The sequence below is a fragment of the Dipodomys merriami genome, unplaced genomic scaffold (assembly GCF_024711535.1).
Source record: "Dipodomys merriami isolate MVZ:Mamm:240054 unplaced genomic scaffold, mDipMer1.0.p SCAF_17, whole genome shotgun sequence".
In the NCBI taxonomy this organism is placed as follows: domain Eukaryota; kingdom Metazoa; phylum Chordata; class Mammalia; order Rodentia; family Heteromyidae; genus Dipodomys; species Dipodomys merriami.
Window position 1 is genome coordinate 7,839,065 of NW_027203048.1, and position 17,184 is coordinate 7,856,248.

The window sequence follows — 17,184 nt, forward strand, 5'->3', positions numbered from 1 at the left end:
GCCTGTAATCCTAGCTACTTGGAGACTGAGATCTGAGGATCATGGTTTGGAGCCAGCCTGAGCAGGAAAGTTCTTGAGACCCTTATTTCCAATTAACCACCAAAAAGCTGGAAATGGAGCTGTGGCTCAAGTGGTAGAGCACCAGTCTTGAGCAAAAAAGTTCAGAGACAGGCCAGGCCCTGACTATAAGCCCCAGTACCAGCCAAAAAAGAAAAAAAAAAGAATGTAAGTCTGGGCAAAAAAAAAAAAAAAAGGATGTTTAAGTAGGTTAATGGATTGTGACAGATAAAATATCCAGATTATCAGAATAATGAGTGAAGTTAGTCTGTAAAAATACACCCCCCCAACCAAGCAGTAGCTCAGCATGTTCTCCCAAACCAAACAAATGTAGTTTGTTCTAAGAGGATACTTTTGATCTCTCACAACCACCTCTTATATGTACATGAGACTCACCTATAACTAGGAGTGTGTTTTTTGCATCAGTAGTTTCTGAGTAGAACTGGACAAAGTTGAAAAATTGGCTGTGGGTGTTTAGAAGGATTGGAAAGCATTTGTTGGGGGACTAAAGCTCTTAATCCCTGATGGTTTTGGTTTTACAGAAAATAAAAGGAGAAAGTGAAATCAACTTTTTAATAAACAAACAAATAAGTAGAAAAGATAGGAGAGTCTGAAAAAATTAAAATTATGAACAGAAATATGTTTACTATAATAACAAATCTTGACAGCTACCTTGAAAAGAAATAGCTCTAGATACCCCTCCCCCAATGAAAGGAGAATTTATAATGCTGTTCCATGAATTTACATAGTACACCTGGTTACATCTTTTGATTTTTATGGCATGAAAATGGGGATGGTGGTAGGAACATTAAACATAAAAGCAGCTGGGCACCAGTGGCTCACACCTGTAGAATCGTAGCTACTCAGGAGGCTGAGATCTGAGGATCATGGTTCAAAGCCAGCCCAGGCAGAAAAGTCCGTGAGACTCTTACCTTCAATAAACCACTAGAAACCTGGAAGCTCAAATAGTAGAGTGCTTGCCTTGAGCTGAAGAGCACAGGAACAGTGGCCAGGCCCAGAGTTCAAGCCCCATGACCAAAAATAACAAGAAAACCATAAAAGCATATTGTTTAAAAAAAAACATAAAAGCATATTGTTTCAAGAATTGTAGTGTTGGCTTCCTGGTACTTTTGGAGGCACATATTCATGCTTATTGGGGTTTATTTTAGCAAGGCCTCATGACGTATCTAAAAATTTGTTGTGATTGTTTTCAGCAGATCCAAAATAATTTTTGGAACTGGATATTATTATTTCTATACTCTGAACTTCTGGTTTTCTTTTTACCTTTATCTATTTTCTGTCTTTCTAAATTTATTCTTAACTGCCTCTCCCCTTTAAGTTTCAATAGTACAGAAAATTCATTCTCTCCTCCTTCACAGTTTCCCTTGGTCATTGTTTATACTACATTACCATCACTACATTAGTGTTTCCAAAAACCTTTTGTTCCACTTCTTTAAAAATGAATTGAATGTATGTACTTGGATGTCCTGTTGCTGACTCATATAGTTAATGTGTAAATAACTGAGTTCATTTGTCTATCCCTCCAGCATCTGTTATTTCCCATAAGCCTTTGACTTAACTAAATGGCATTAATGAGTTTCCCACACCAGAATCCTTGTTTATAGGAATATAAGCAGTTTTAGCCTCATAACAATATTACTTTTCATTGAAAAAAAAACTGGAGGGCTGGGAATGTGGCTTAGTGGTAGAGTGCTTGCCTAGCATGCATTAAGCCCTGGGTTCGATTCCTCAGTACCACAAACACAGAAAAAGCCCGGAAGTGGTGCTGTGCCTCAAGTGATACAGCACTGACCCTGAGCTGAAGAGCTCAGGGACAGTGCCTAGAGTTCAAGCCCCATGACCGACAAAAAACAAAAACAAAAAAACAACCAGTCGATAATCCAACATATTAATACATTGCTCATAAACCTGTACTACATGCAGAGAGTATGTAACAGAAAATAAGAATTATATAAAAAGCCCAATGCTGGTGATACATAATCTTAGCTACTCAAAAGGCAGAGATCTGGAGGATCACGATTTGAAACCAGCCTGGGAAGAAAAGTCTTTGAGACCCCATCTCCAAAAATAACCAGCAGAAAGAAGGGCTGGAAAATGTGGCTTAAGTGATATAGTAGCAGAAGAGTGAGCAAAGAAGCTGAGCAGCCAGCAAGCCAAGTATGAGGCCCTGAGTTCAAACTCCACATTTGCAAAAGCAGCAACAACAAAAATCTATGTAGAATAATATTTAGTAATATGGTAAATTCTATATATTAGTTTAAAATATAGGGTTTTTAGCTGGGCATTGGTGGTTCATGCCTATAATCCTAGCAAGGATCATAATTCAAAGCCAGTCTAGGCAGGAAAGTTCATGAGACTCTTATCTCTAGTTAACCATCAAAAAGCCCAAAGTAGAAGTTAGCTCTAGTGGTGAAGTGCTAGACTTGAATAAAAAAGATCAGGGACACCACCTAGGCCCTGGTTTCAAGTTTCATGACTAGTACCAAAACAAAAGAAAAAGAAAAAATAGGTTTTTGTTTGTCTGCATGCAGGTGTGTGTCTGTCTGTCTGTGTCTCTGTGTGCTGATACTGGGGTATGAACTCTGGGCCATAAGCTCTTGTTTAACTTTTTCAGTCTGGTGGTCTACATGTGAGCCATATCTTCAACTTTTTTTTTTTTTTAATTTCCTAGTTAACTGAAAGTAAGAATCTTGAGAATTTTTTTGCCTGGTCAGGCTTGATACTGCAATCCTGAGATCTTAGCCTCCTGAGTGGCTAGAATTACAGGCGTGAGCCACCAGTGCCCAGCTAACATGTTTTTAATCAATATATTAATTATGAGTTCATAATCATTAAAACAAAAGTATATATAGATCTATATTTATAGAATAATACATTTGCAGATACTTGTTTTAATTAAGTATAGGTGATTTAGTTAACTTCATTGTTTCCATGTACATTTATATTCTGAAGTTGTTGAGTAAACATAAATTGCTTTCTTACTTTACAGATACAGATAAGCAATCTGGCCTCTTTGTTGCTCACAGCTCTTGTTGAATTAGTCCAATGTCTCAAAGTATTGCTGCTTCGTCTCAGTGCTCATTATGTCTGGGTAGTGCTGTCACAGCGACTCTCTTGCCTCCACTGCTCAGCTGCCAAAGTTGTCGTCTTATAAATCCTAGCTCATGGTACTCTTCCTTGTAGCCTTCCTGGTGTATATTAAATCTCCAAACCTAGTAACAGGAAATTTTGAATTTTTTTTTGAGTTAAGACCTTTAGCCAACTAGAATTTAGCCAGTTCAAGATTTTATATATCCTCCTAACCTAGCAAGACACTTCTCTCCCACGCCCCCCTTCAGTACTAGAAATTTCAACCAGAACTTCACATATGCTAAGCAAGTGCTCTACCACTGGGCTACATGCTCTGTTCTCAAGTCACTTGTTTTGTTTTTGTTTTTGTTTTTTGCCAGTTCTGGCGCTTGAACTCAGGACCTGAGCTTCTTTTGCTCAAATGGTATTCCTCAGATCTCAGCCTCCTGAGTAGCTAGGATTATAGATGTGAGCTACCATGTCTTGGCTTCAAGTCACTTGTGTGTGTGTGTGTGTGTGTGTGTGTGTGTGTGTGTGTGTGTGTGTGTGTGTGTGTGTGTGTGTGTGTGTCTGTGTCTGTGTCTGTGTCTGTGTCTGTGTCTGTCTGTCTGTCTGTCTGTCTGTCTGTCTGTCTGTCTGTCTGTCTGTCTGCTGTCTGTATCTGTCTGTCGTAGGCTTGAATTCTGGGCCTGCGCACTGTCCCTCAGCTCTTCAGCTCAAGGCTAGCACTCTACCACTTGAGCCACAAGACTACTTCGGGCCTTTTCTATTTATGTGGTGCTAAGGAATCTAACCCAGGGCCTCATGTATGCAAGGCAAGCACTCTACTACCGAGCCACCTTCCCAGCCCTCAAGTCGTTTTTTTATCAGAACAGAGTTGTGCCCGTTTGGTGCCAGGGGCTGGGAATATGGTGAGTCCTTTGCAGATGTTTGTTCATCCCTTTCATTCACCTCTACAGCTTTGCCCTTGCTGGGTGATGGTATGTGTGTGCAGTGTGGGGAGGGATCCTTCCTCCTCTATTCCATAGACAATTTAATTTTTTTTTAATTTTAGTATTTAGCCAGTAAGAACAAATTGCCAAATAATGAAAATCCATCAGTTTTAATGCCAGTTATTATGTCAGCAGATCCTATTAGGAGTATTTATCGAAGCATGTCATGCTAATAGTCCCAGAGTGTAATTATACTTGCAGATTTTTCTTGCTTTCAGGGAGTTTGTAATATGTTCCAGATGGTTAAATAGGAAAGAGTAGACAATTTGTGCTGTCTTTTCATTTATGATTAAGAATTTGATGTTACTACTTATGTTATCATTATTGCTTTAGTTAAAGTTAAACCTGAGAGGAATTTTAAAGAACATGTGGTTTTTCACACTCTTCTATTCTGATCAGCATTTTAATAGGGTCTTTCCTAGATCTTTCCCCCCTGTTATTGTTTAATTGCTTCAATCTAACCATCATTCCAATAACCTAGTGATGTTGTAAGTGGTAATTATTGTATGAATGGAAGTCCTTAAGTTATTCTTGGAGAATTTTCAGTTGTATTTGGTTTGGATTTAAAATAAAATAATAAACTTCTTGAAAAAACTTACATGAAATTACAAAAAAATTATCCACAGTTTAAAGTTATTTCATCTTTGATCATAAGCAAATAGATCTTAGAATCAAAAATCAGTAAAATGTATTTTCAATTACCAGTAGTAATGGTAATTGACTTGTCATTGATTCAGTTATACTTTACTGCTCTGACTGACCAGATCTCATTTGAAAGGCAGCTTACCAAATATTGTGCATATGGCCTGTGAGCTCAGGTTTCCTAACTCATTGACTTGTTGTTTTTCTGTAAGAGATAAAATGTTCTGAAATTCACCTTAATCATATATTTGGGTAATATACCTATTTTATAGGGAGGAAGGGGCAGATTGGCTTTGATTCTTAGACTGCCATTCTCTGTCCTTGAAGTAATCTTCAAGACTTCTTACATTTAACAAAAAAGTAAACAAACGTAATTCACAAATTATATTTTTGGTGATAAGTAATGTAGATCATCCCACAAGTTTTGGGAGATGAAAGAAAAAATTTGTATTGCTTCTGATTCAGCAAGTGACCTCGTATAAGTTGCTTTTAAATGCTATGGTCAAGGGGACTTTGCTTCTCCCCCTGGACCCACCTCCTTCCTCAGCGATGGCATTTAACCTCATTCTGGAAATGAAAAATTAGCTCTGTTGACAAACACCTCACAGTGACCAGTGAAGGTGAGGGAGCAAGGGTGGGGGCAAAGGGAGAGAGAGAGAAACAGAGAGAGAGGGAAGAGAATATGCCTGTGCTAGCTAACATCTGCTCCTTCTCCTTTTGTTCTATTTTTTGGCCCCAGTCTGTTGGCTCCCATCACCTATTAGAAACAAATAGAACAAGTAGAACAAAGACTTAACCCTAGTTGGCTGTGGCCTATTTATTAACCAAACACTTCCATAGCACTTACCATGTGCCAAATACTGTTTTAAGTCTCTAGAAAATATAGGTGTTTACTTTCCTATCACTTCTTGACTAAATATAACTAATTATCTAATGTTAAGGCCAAAAAGTTAGTAGGGGAGTTGGACTCAGAGTCTGTATTTTTAACCTTAATGCTATCTATATTCCTCATGTTGTAAGAAAGGAATTTGGTGACTTACACTGAGTTCATTGGTTTCACGTCTACGAAGATTCATTTTATTAATATGTCACAATTTATGAATCCATTCAATGATTAATGGACATTTGGGCATTTCCATTTTCCTTATAAACATTTCTAAGCTGACATTCTTTTTCATGTCAGAGACTTTGGGGAAAAAAGTTTTTCTTTATTGTTCATTCACTGGTAGAAGTTATACCACTTAACTAAGGGTGCCATATATATTTCTCCATGGGATTCCTCTTGGAGCTTACTTTCCTCCCTCCACTGCACCTTGAAGCACTTTCTTTGGCTACAGAACACCCTTGACTTACCCAGATTTTTAAAAATACCTACAAAGTTGTATGAAGAAACAGTTTCTGGAAAGACATTGCATGATTTTCATAGAAGTATTTTGTAAACTGGGGAAATCAGCCTTTAAAAATGATATAATTTTTTTTCAAGTCTTTCCATTTCCTAACAAATGGGGGGCAATGTGAAGTAAGCCAGGCCGAAAGAAACATAGGTCTCATGGTTTCCCTTATTTGCAATAACTAGCATATGTCTGAGACAAGCAGAAAAGGTCAGATAAGTTGATGTTAGGTGAAATGAACCCCAAGATAAGTATTCAAATGTTTCTTCTTTCTTGCTATTGTTTCTAACATATTTATATGATGATTTCTTTGTTGCCTTCTATATCCCTCCCCCATGCTTTCATTGTATTTGATGTTGGTATAATTTGTGGAGGGGAAGGGAAAAAACAAACCATTTAAATAAGGATACAGGTGGACCCATTGCAACAATGAGATGTACAAGTTGTTACGTCGAAAAACGAACTTTACAACTTTGGCAGGGGGATGGGGGGAGTAGTTGAGAAGGGATAAGAAGGGAAAACAAAGGAGGAGGCAATAATGCTTGGTAGAAATGTACTCATTACCTTGCCCATGTAATTGTAACCCTTCTGTATGGGATTTTCACAATAAAAAATAAATAATGAAAGATTAACAAGGGAAAAGAACTAAAATATTTTCTTTTTAAAGCATTTTTCCAGGACTCCTCTGTATAGATTCATTATTAAACGGATGCAGTTACACATTAATTTGAATAACTTGATTTTAAATTTTATTTAAGCGGGGTGCTGGTGACTCATGCCTGTAATCCTAGCTACTCAGGAGGCTGAGATCTGAGGATTGCGGTTCAAAGCCAGCTCGGGCAGGAAAACCATGAAACTCTTATTTTCAATAAACCACCAGAAAACCGGAAGTGGTGCTGTAGCTCAAATGGTAGAGTGCTAGCCTTGAGTTGAAGAGCTGAGTGACAGTACTCAGGCCCAGGGTTCAAGCCCCATGACTGACCCCCCCCCAATTTTTTTTAATCATTTAGAAATTGTACTAATATATAATTAACGTATAAAGGAGGCTTCATTGTGATATTTACATACATGCATAGAATGTACGTTAATCAAATTCATCTCATCTATATTACTGTGTTTATCACCTGTCCTCTTCCCTCCTCTTTGCCAGTTTATGTTTCATTGCACTGTTTTCATACATGTATATACTTCTATCACATTTACCCTTCCCCTCTCTGTCCTTTCCATTCTATTGATTTCTTTCCCCCAAATAGTCTCTCCAGTTATTTAAGAAATTTTATCTTCCATTTGGAGAATATAACTCATGTCATCATTAATAGAAAATTTGGTAAGATCATTCTTTCATGAAAATCTTGTAATTTCTTCCAAGAAAAATCTTATTTCTTAACTTTTTTTCTAGAAGCTCAAGTTCCCATTATTTCTTAACTTTTGAATAACTTTGAACTAAAAAAATTATGCTTAAATTTTATTTGAGATAAAATTAATAAGAACACAGAAACTAAAATGGAATCATAACTTCCTGTTATAAAAATAATTTATAATTGCTGCTAGTACTGATATTTTACTTACAATACTCATCACTTACTAACACCATAGCGAATCTAAACTATTCATTTAAACACACTAATAATTTAGAATTTTTACTTATTCCTCTCCCATTCAAAAAATATATTCTCAAGATGATAAAGTCATGTCATAGTAAACTTGACTTTGTATTACTTTTGTTAAAATAATTATGTAGTGACACTTGAGGTGTTATTAATAACAAATTACCTTGTCATACCTCACAGCAAATAAACCTGAGTAAGAGAATCCACTCACTGTCTTAGAGGTTTATTTCTTTTGCTTCCTTACAGAATTAGACCACAGTTTTTGTTTTTTCTTTTCCTTCCTTCCTTCCTTCCTTCCTTCCTTCCTTCCTTCCTTCCTTCCTTCCTTCCTTCCTTCCTTTCTTTCTTTCTTTCTCTTTCTTTCTTTCTTTCTTTCTTTCTTTCTTTCTTTCTTTCTTTCTTTCTTTCTTTCTTTCTTTCTCTTTCTTTCTTTCTTTCTTTCTTTCTTTCTTTCTTTCTTTCTTTCTTTCTTTCTTCTTTCTTTCTTTCTTTCTTTCTTTCTTTCTTTCTTTCTCTCTCTCTCTCTCTCTCTCTCTCTCTCTTTCTTTCTTTCTTTCTTTCTTTCTTTCTTCTTCTTCTTTCTTTCTTTCTTTCTTTCTTTCTGCCAGTCCTGGGACTTGAACTCTGGGCCTGCATGCTACCTCAAGCCTCTTTATGTTCAAAGCTAGTGCTCTGTGACTTGAGTTACAGCACTACTCCTGGCTTTTTTGAGTAGCTTATTGGAGATAAGAGTCTCATAGACTTTCCTGCCTGGGTTAGCTTTGAACCACGATCCTCAGATCTTAGATATCAGCTAGGATCAGCTAGGATCACAGGCATGAGTTCCAGCACCTGGCTAGACCACAGTTTTTTGGCAGGCATTTTATAAGTCAACAGTTGTCAACAAAGGATGCATTGGTTTTTTTTCCCCACTAAATTCTAAAAGTCACAGTTTTCTCTGTACAGTTTGTCAGAGAGACATTGTCTTAGGCCAAAGCTGATTCTCTTCCTAAACTTGCCCAATGAACTGTTGCATAGGATAATTTTGTTTAAATTTTTTTTTTTTTTTTTGTCGGTCGTGGGGCTTGAACTCGGCCTGAGTACTGTCCCTCAGCTCTTCAGCTCAAGGTGAGCGCTCTACCACTTGAGCTACAGTGCCAATATTTTAAATATTTTATATTACTGAATAACTTCACTTGCTGGTTGGTTCTTAAGAATGTCAAAATAATAGATTTAAAACTTGTCAAATAAAATAAGGTAGCAAAAACACACAAAGCAAAAATTTTTAAATGACTGCAAAATAACAGGAATGCCAAAGTAAGTAAATATTGGAAATAATAGCTTGTAGTATTTGATTCTAGGTAAATAATGCAGATTGTAGCAGACATTTAATATTGCTTTCTTCCTAAAGCCACAGCTTAGTTAGCAAGAGAAAAAATAAAAATAATAAGGATTTTTTTAATGTCATAAGTTCACAAGCATAGGAAAATGGGGGCTGGGAAGGTGGCTCAGTGGTAGAGCATTTGCCTTGCAGGCATGAGGCCCTGGGTTCGATTCCTCATCACCACATAAGCAGAAAAGAAAAAAAAAAAGCCGGAAGTGGTGCTATGGTTCAAGTGGTAGCATGCTAGCCATGAGCTGAAGAGCTGAGGGACAGCGCCCAGGCCCGGAGTTCAGGCCCCATGACTGGACCAAAAAAAAAAAAAAAGAATAGGAAAATGGGAGAAACTATCAAAATTTTTTCGAGGCAGAAAACCTAGTAAACCTGAGAAAGCCCTATTTTAAGGGGAGAAAGCTATAAGCCAGTTGAATTTGTAGTGGTGAGGATTATTGTAAAACTGTTGAAAGTGGAAGGAGAGGAACAAGGCTGAGATGAGGAGGGCCACCTAAATACTGTTTAAGCAGTTCACGCACAGGTCTCCTCCTTCGCCCCACCACTGTGCTAACACCTTTCTCCCTGCTGACAAATAGTAGACTAGTATATTCTCAGTGTCTAATCTGTGGATACCAGGTGTATTGAAGGTAGAGGGGCATTAAATGAGCCACCACTATTATTTAGAATGTTGAGAGCCCCCATCCCGTTTCCACTATTGGCTCCAAAATTGACAACTAGATTTTACATACATATATTATACTCTTGTCAGATTAATCTCATCTATTGTTCTCTTCTCATTCTCCCAACTTTCCTATTGTTCAGTAACTTTCAGTAGCTTTCAATGAGTTTCTTTATGCTGTCTTCAAACATAGACAACATATATTTCAATATTATTTGTCCCCTATCACTTTCCCTCTCCCCATCTCCTATCTCCCCAGCCTCACAATTTTATATATATTCATATGCATGTATAAATAAATATCTTTTAAGTCTACATTCAACAAGTGAGTGAATACATTTGATATTTGACTTTTTGAGCTTCTCTTAACCCATATAATGTAATCTTCTACTATCTAAAACTTCTCTGATCTTCTCTGTCTGCTTTCCTGCAAATAACTTAATGTCATTGTTCTTTTGGGCTTTCATACCATCTTATCATATATTGAAGGAGTCTAAGTCAATATTCAAGAGCAGTACCTGAATATCCATGTTTAGCCTAACAGTAGAATCAACCCAGATGCCCAACAATTGTTGAATAGATAAAGAAAATGTGGTACATATATACCATGGAATGTTTCAATTCATTGACGTCATACTTTTCTTAAACTACATTTGAAATTTTCTCTTTGTATTTAAGTTTGGCTCTGGCTTACTAGTGTGATTTTCTCTATATTTATTATGGCTCACTAATAGTTGTATCTGATGGTTTGTTTTTTACATTTTGGAAATTTTCTACTATTTTTCTTCCCAAATACTATTTCTGTCTCATTCTCTTCCTCCTCTCCATCCGAGAATCTATTCACGTTTGATTTTGTCAACAAGTCACAGAGGTTGTGTTCTTTTCTTTTCCCTTCTGTTCTGAGTTTTTTTTTTTTTTTACTTAAAGTTCACTGACCTCTTTTTCTGTCATCTCTTACTTACTTTTAAGTTTAGCCAGTGAATTTTTTAATGTGATACTTAATTACCTTTTGAATTTTCCTGTATTTTTTGGGGGGGGGTCCGGTCGTGGGGCCTGAACTCTGGGCCTAGGGCGCTGTCCCTCAGCTCTTCAGCTCAAGGCTAGCGCTCTACCACTTGAGCCACAGCGCCACTTCCGGCTTTTTTCTTTTTGCTTATGTGGTGCTGAGGAATCGAACACAGGGGCTCAGGCATGCAAGGCAAGCGCTCTACCACTGAGCCACCTTCCCAGCCCCAGAATTTTCCTGTATTTTTAAGAGTTCTTGCTGTCAGTATTTTTCAACTGTCAGTCTTGAAAAATAATTCAGTAATTGCTTTAGGATCTTTGTCAAAGAGTTCCAATATCAAAATCACAAAGTATGTCTCTATTAGTACTTTTTCTCCTGATATTTAATTACATTTTCTAACTTTGTTGCATGTTTAATTACTTTTACTATATACTTGACAATGGTCGATGATATTGTAGATAGTAACTTTTTGTGAAGTGTGTCGATTTTTATTTTAGTAGACAACTAAATTACTGGTAACATCTCCATTCCATGTAGTAATAAAAATGAATGAATTATCAGGTGCCTAGGGGCTCATGCCTATAATCCTAACTACTCATGATGTTGAGATCTGAAAATCAGAGATTCTTATTGATCAACAAAAAGCTGAAAGTGATGTAGCTTCAATAGCACTCACCAACCATCAGCAGAAAGAGTCCCAGTTCAAGCCTTCAATGCAGGCAATGCCCACCCCCCTACCCCCCCCGAAAAAAAGTATTGAACTATTGCAACACACAAGTTAGGTGCATCACAAGGACATTAAGTGAAAAAAGCCAATCTAAAAAGTATTCCCTATTGCATGGTTCAATTTATGGTCCATTCTCAAAAATGACAAGTCACCCAAATAGAGGACAGGAAAGAGGTTGCCTAGAGTTAAAGAAATAAGAAAAGGTATAAGAAGCAAGAGGGAATTTATGGCAACAGTGCAGTTTGGGATCTCAAGTGTGGTGTATTTACAATCATTTGTTGCTTAACAGGGACACATTCAAGGAATTGCATCATTAGATGATTTTGTCCTTGTACAAAAAGTGTGCTGCTACTAACTAGGATGGGTATGATATCAATAGGCAGCATACTTTAGGGGATTCCATTATATGTGCAGTCTGTCTCTGTCTGAAACATCATTATGTGGCACATAACTGGTATGAAACAGTACATATGCTAAAATGTCATAGAAATAGAAACAAATACATATTTTTTTTCAAAAGCAGGTAGATGCAAATCCTGGCAAAGTTCAGGTAGGGTCTGAAGTATAGATAATTATACCACTCAATTTCTAGCTTTCTGTTTCCTCTGAACTACATTCGCTAATTGAAGCCAGTTAGACTGTGATTTTCTTTTACTTGTTGTTGCTGCTGTTGTTGTTGTTCTTCTTCTTCTTCTTCTTTAGGTCTTGCATCCTAGCACTTAAGGAAAATATTGGGAATAGTTCCCTTAGGAGAAAGTCTTAAAAGCACTTACCTCATTTAGTAGGGATCCTTTGTTTCAGTGATCAGATCAATATTTTTGTCTGCTTTCATCACTTTTCATTGCCAAATAGTTGCTCTTTAAAGTTTTTTGTGGGGCTGGGAAGGTGGCTCAGTGGTAGAGTGCTTGCCTTGCCTGCATGAGGCCCTGGGTTTGGTTCCTCAGAACCACTTAAACAGAAAAAGCCGGAAATGGCACTGTGGCGCAAGTGGTAGAGCGCTAGCTTTGAGCTGAAGAGCTGAGGGACAGCGCGCAGGCCGAGTTCAGTTCAGGCCCCACAACCGACAAAAAAAACCAAAAACGTTTTTGTTTTTGTTGTGTTCGTGTGTGTGTGTGTGTGTGTGTGTGTGTGTGTGTGTGTGTGTGTGTGTGTGTGTGTGTGTGTGTGTGTGTGTGTGTGTGTGTGTGTGTGTGTGTGTGTGTGTGTGTGTGTGTGTGTGTGTGTGTGTGTGTGTGTGTGTGTGTGTGTGTGTGTGTGTGTGTGTGTTGATACCATTCCTGAGTCTAGAAATTAGGCCCTGAGCGCTGTCCTGAGCTTCTTTGGCTCAAAGCTAGCACCTTATGGCTTGAGCCACTGCTCTGTGTGAGAAAAAGTCTTTTCTATCAAAGTGTGTGGCTTAAAAGTTATTGTTCTTGCAGAGTGGGTTGGCTTTTGTTTAGGAAAAGAGGAACCACTTTGGGATAAGAAGGGATTTTTGAAATCAAGATTTTGTCTTAAACTGGTTTATCTTCAAGATGGAATTACGACACACCCCAGACTGTTAAAGAAATAGCCAAGAGTGTGGGTACATTGTGAGATTGTGAACTGTTAATCTTATTTCAAAATCACTGAATGTAAAAACATTGTACTCTAATTAAACTAGCCAATTATGAGCAGATTATAAACCTGAGCTCAACCAATGTGAGCAGAAGGGCAGAGCCTACTGCGTTAGGGATAAATACCAAAGCAGACTGCCTGCTCTGTGTGCTTGCTTCCCAGATTTTTGGCTGATGGTGTACCCTTCTGTGCAGAAGTAAATTTTGCTTTGCTGAGACAATTCTTTATTTTTATATCTATCATTGGGACTTTAGTGGTTCTTGGTCAGGTTCTTTTTGCTGGTTAATTAGAGAGAAGAATCACAGATTTTTAAGTATTATGAATCTTAAAGTGTATGAATTATTTCAGTAAACAAACTAAAAGTAAAATGTTACAGTAATTTACATAATAGATGGGACTTATATAAATTAAAGAATTAAATGATAACTGAAAACATGAAAAAATAGATTTTATCTGTAATAAGAAACAGAAACATAAATGCAGCCAGAAAAAAAGTTTAAAGACCTATAAGTAGGTCTTTTAGAAGTTGAAGGGCAGTGTTCGCTTAGGCAGCACATATACTAAAATTGGAACGATACAGAGAAGATTAGCATGGCCCCTGCGCAAGGATGACACGCAAATTTGTGAAGCATTCCATATTTTTATGTAATTGTAACTCCTCTGTATGGTATTTTCATAATAAAAAAATAAAAAAAAGAAGTTGAAGCGCAAGTATAATTATATGTTACTTAAGCTGTAAGCATTCTCAAATAGGAGTCCCCAGAAAGGACTTCAGCTGTATAGTCAGGACTGTATTTTTGAAATATTTTTGCATTTGGCCCTAAAAGTTGTTTTTTTATTTTATTTACTACCATTCCTGATCTGTATCATTTCTTAAAGAGTAGGTTGGCAGTCTAACCTTTTGGCTTTTATTTTTTCTTCTCATTTATTCTAGTTATTTGTATACTTGATCTTAAATGAGGTAAGAGTGAAGAAACTCAGAACCATCTCTGGACAACATCATTACCCTATCTCCCTGCCAAACCTGCCCTCTGGAACACTAGATTTCACCATATCTTTTTGGGACTCATTATGAACAAAGACATCTCCCAGGTAGGAAATGTAATTTGTTTAAATAAAAAAACAAGTTTTCTCTGCAGAAGTGTGAAGGGAAAATGCCTATTGAGTTTTTTTTTTTTTAAGGAAATAATGTGTTGGTTTGGGAAGCATCAAGGTACTAAAACAAATACTGACATTCCTAAGCGAAAGTGTTAGGCAAGTTCTAGGTTCTACTTGATGAATCATTTTGAGGTAAATTGGAACCACAATAGGCTTCAGGTTTTATATCTTATAGTGAGACTCTCAAATCCTTACTGCATTTAAAGTGACTCAGAAGATTGTACTGTACTCTCAGTCGTGGTGGCTCATACCTGTAATCCCAGCTACTCTGGAGGCAAAGATTGAGAGGATTCCAGTTCCAGGCCAGCTTGGACAAAAAGCTAGCAAGATTGAATCTGTAGGAAAGTGAAGGAAGGGGTGATGTTGTACAAGAAGAATTGTACTCATTACCTAACTTATGGAATTGTAACCTCCCTATATGACACCCCTCTTAATAATAACAGTAAAATTGTATTGATAAAATTTTAAAAAGTTAGCAAGATCTCATCTCCACAAATAAGCTGGGTATGGTAGAATGGGCCTGTGATCCCAGATACCTGGGAGGTGGAGATAGGAGGATGAAGGTCCAAAGCTGGTACAAGATAAAACATGAGGTCCTATCCATAAAATAACTAACGAAAAAAGGTTTGTGGGCATGACTGATGTGGTTGAGCACTTGTGTACCAAGCTCAAGCTCTGAGTTTAAACTCCAGTACTGCCAAGAAAAGGAAAAAGAAAACTATACTAAAAACTATACTAAACTGTCGCTTCATTTAGTTCAAATATACAGCTAGTCATTCATTCCCTCCTCCCCTTCCCCCCCTTTCTCTCCTCTCATTCCTCTGGGATTTCATTCTGTAGTCCTGGTTGATCTTGAACACAGGGATCTCTTACCTCAGCCTCCCAAATTCTAGAATTATGAGCACTATGCCTGTCTTGCAGAAGTGTTTTAATGAAGAAGCAAATCATGAAAATTGAGGCTATATTGCTGGCTTTTTCTTTAACCCATTATTTATGGGACCTGGGATTAATTATATAACTTAAAGCATATCTAAGATGAATCTGGATTGAGTGAACCTAGGATTGATTTCTGACTCTATCATGTAAGATATTGAACAGATTTAGTCATCACTGTGCCTCAGGTTCCTTGTCTCTAAAATGGACTATAGTACTACCTACTTCATATTTTATGAATATGAAGGAGTTAAGGTTTATAAGTAAATGATTTAATATATTAGATGTTTACAATAGTGATTGTTGTATGTTAGTCTTTACCATCATCTTCATGGGATCATAGCTTATTAGTCCTATAAAACTGTTGATATGGAGACAATGCACTGTTGATAGGCTGTAAGTGCACTAATACAGATAAAACACATACTAATTCTAGCACATGGGAGGATGAGTTGGGAGGATCTAGACTTGTCTAGTGAGTTCAAGGTCACCCTTAGCTATATTCTGAGATCCTCTCATCTCAAATTCGTGTGTGTGTGTGTGTGTGTGTGTGTGTGTGTGTGCGTGCGTGTGTGTGTGTGTGTGTGTGTGTGTGTGCGCGTGCGCGCGCGCATGCTGGTACTGGGGCTTGAACTTGGCCTGAACACGTGCCTAGCTTTTTTGCTAATGGTAGGAGCTCTACTACTTGAGACACATCTCTGCTTCTGGCTTTTTGCTGGTTAATTGGAAATACAAATCTCAAGGTTTTGTCTGCCTGGGCTGGCTTCAAACCTCTATCTACAGATCTCCACCTCCTGAGTATGTAGGATTATTGGCAGGAGCTACCAGCATACAGCTGAAATGGTATACTCTCCAATTTAAAAGTTAACCATTTTATAATTGATCTATTTTTTTTTTTCACGGTTGTTCTGAAAACTCTCAAAATTGACATTCCAGTGTCACTTCAGTAGGATTTAGTCAGTTGGTCATTACATTGAAAGAGATATAGCTACATAAATTAATATCAGCATTAAAGAGATGCTGGTGCTGTTAGCCAGATATTCACATGAAATGCGTTGGGAGAGGTTTTCTTTTTTGTGTTTTTGTTTGTTTTGATTTTTCAGTTGGTTTTGATTTTTCAGTTGGTATCAAGGTTTTTGCTTGTAGAAATTAATCAAATAGATGATTTGGGCTTTATGCTAGCTTATTAAAAATGCCTGTAATTCTAGCATACAAAAGGTAGAGGCCATAGAATCAGAGTTCCAAACCTGTGTTGACTAAATAGTGAGACATTTTAAATGTATTATTAAAGTTGTTTAATTGGACTGATTTTTCAAATTATGCAGTTCTCTGCTAAGTCTGAGAGATGAATGACAGATTTCCTATGTAGAAAATTTTAATTCGTTTGAATATAAAAGTACTGTCCTATTTCTTCAGCCTCCACCTGTTTGGTTTAGTATGGTACATTTGAACAGAAATAGATGTGGTTTCCAGTTCCTAAAACTACTCTCTAGGGATTGCTTGAGATTGGATATTGAGCAACACTTTAAGTCAATGGGATACTTTTACTTAGAAACTGCACCTCTTTTGAAAAGGTGATATGCAAATTGGTTTCCTGAAACCAACATTTCTTAAATACTGACCTGCTGAATACAAAGCCATTTCACATAAACACAACAGCTCTAATAGTTTGTCTCTTGGAGGTTTCTCATTGCACTGTTTATTGTGTTTGGAAATAGAAAGCAGTTAATACTATGATCATATCATCAGCCAACAGTTGGTTACTTTCACCATGGGTCTTTGACTGTTTGGCTCCTATTTTGGTAGATCAATTTGTATGATGGTGGTTGGTTATCTGTTGTCTTTTCAACCCCAGAATTTCATATTAATTTAGGAGAAATAAAACTACAGCTAGGTTAGAAAAATATGGCAGTTTTGACCCAGAGTTGTTACTCAAAAGTATCCAATCT

At 37.2% G+C, this 17,184-nt stretch overlaps 1 protein-coding gene and 1 non-coding gene across 8 annotated transcripts in view; both read left to right on the plus strand.

The window, feature by feature from the left end:
• The window catches only part of Ncoa1 (nuclear receptor coactivator 1), a 216,795-nt gene that overhangs the window by 110,201 nt on the left and 89,410 nt on the right, over nucleotides 1-17,184 (plus strand). For all 7 annotated transcript variants that reach the window (XM_070025127.1, XM_070025132.1, XM_070025126.1 and 4 more), the window contains one exon: nucleotides 14,079-14,236. The gene's annotated coding sequence lies outside the window, so the exon portion shown is untranslated. The remainder of the gene's footprint in view (nucleotides 1-14,078; nucleotides 14,237-17,184) is intronic.
• LOC138829338 (U6 spliceosomal RNA) lies at nucleotides 13,681-13,787 on the plus strand. The gene has a single exon (XR_011372546.1). It is a non-coding gene; the product is annotated as a U6 spliceosomal RNA (small nuclear RNA).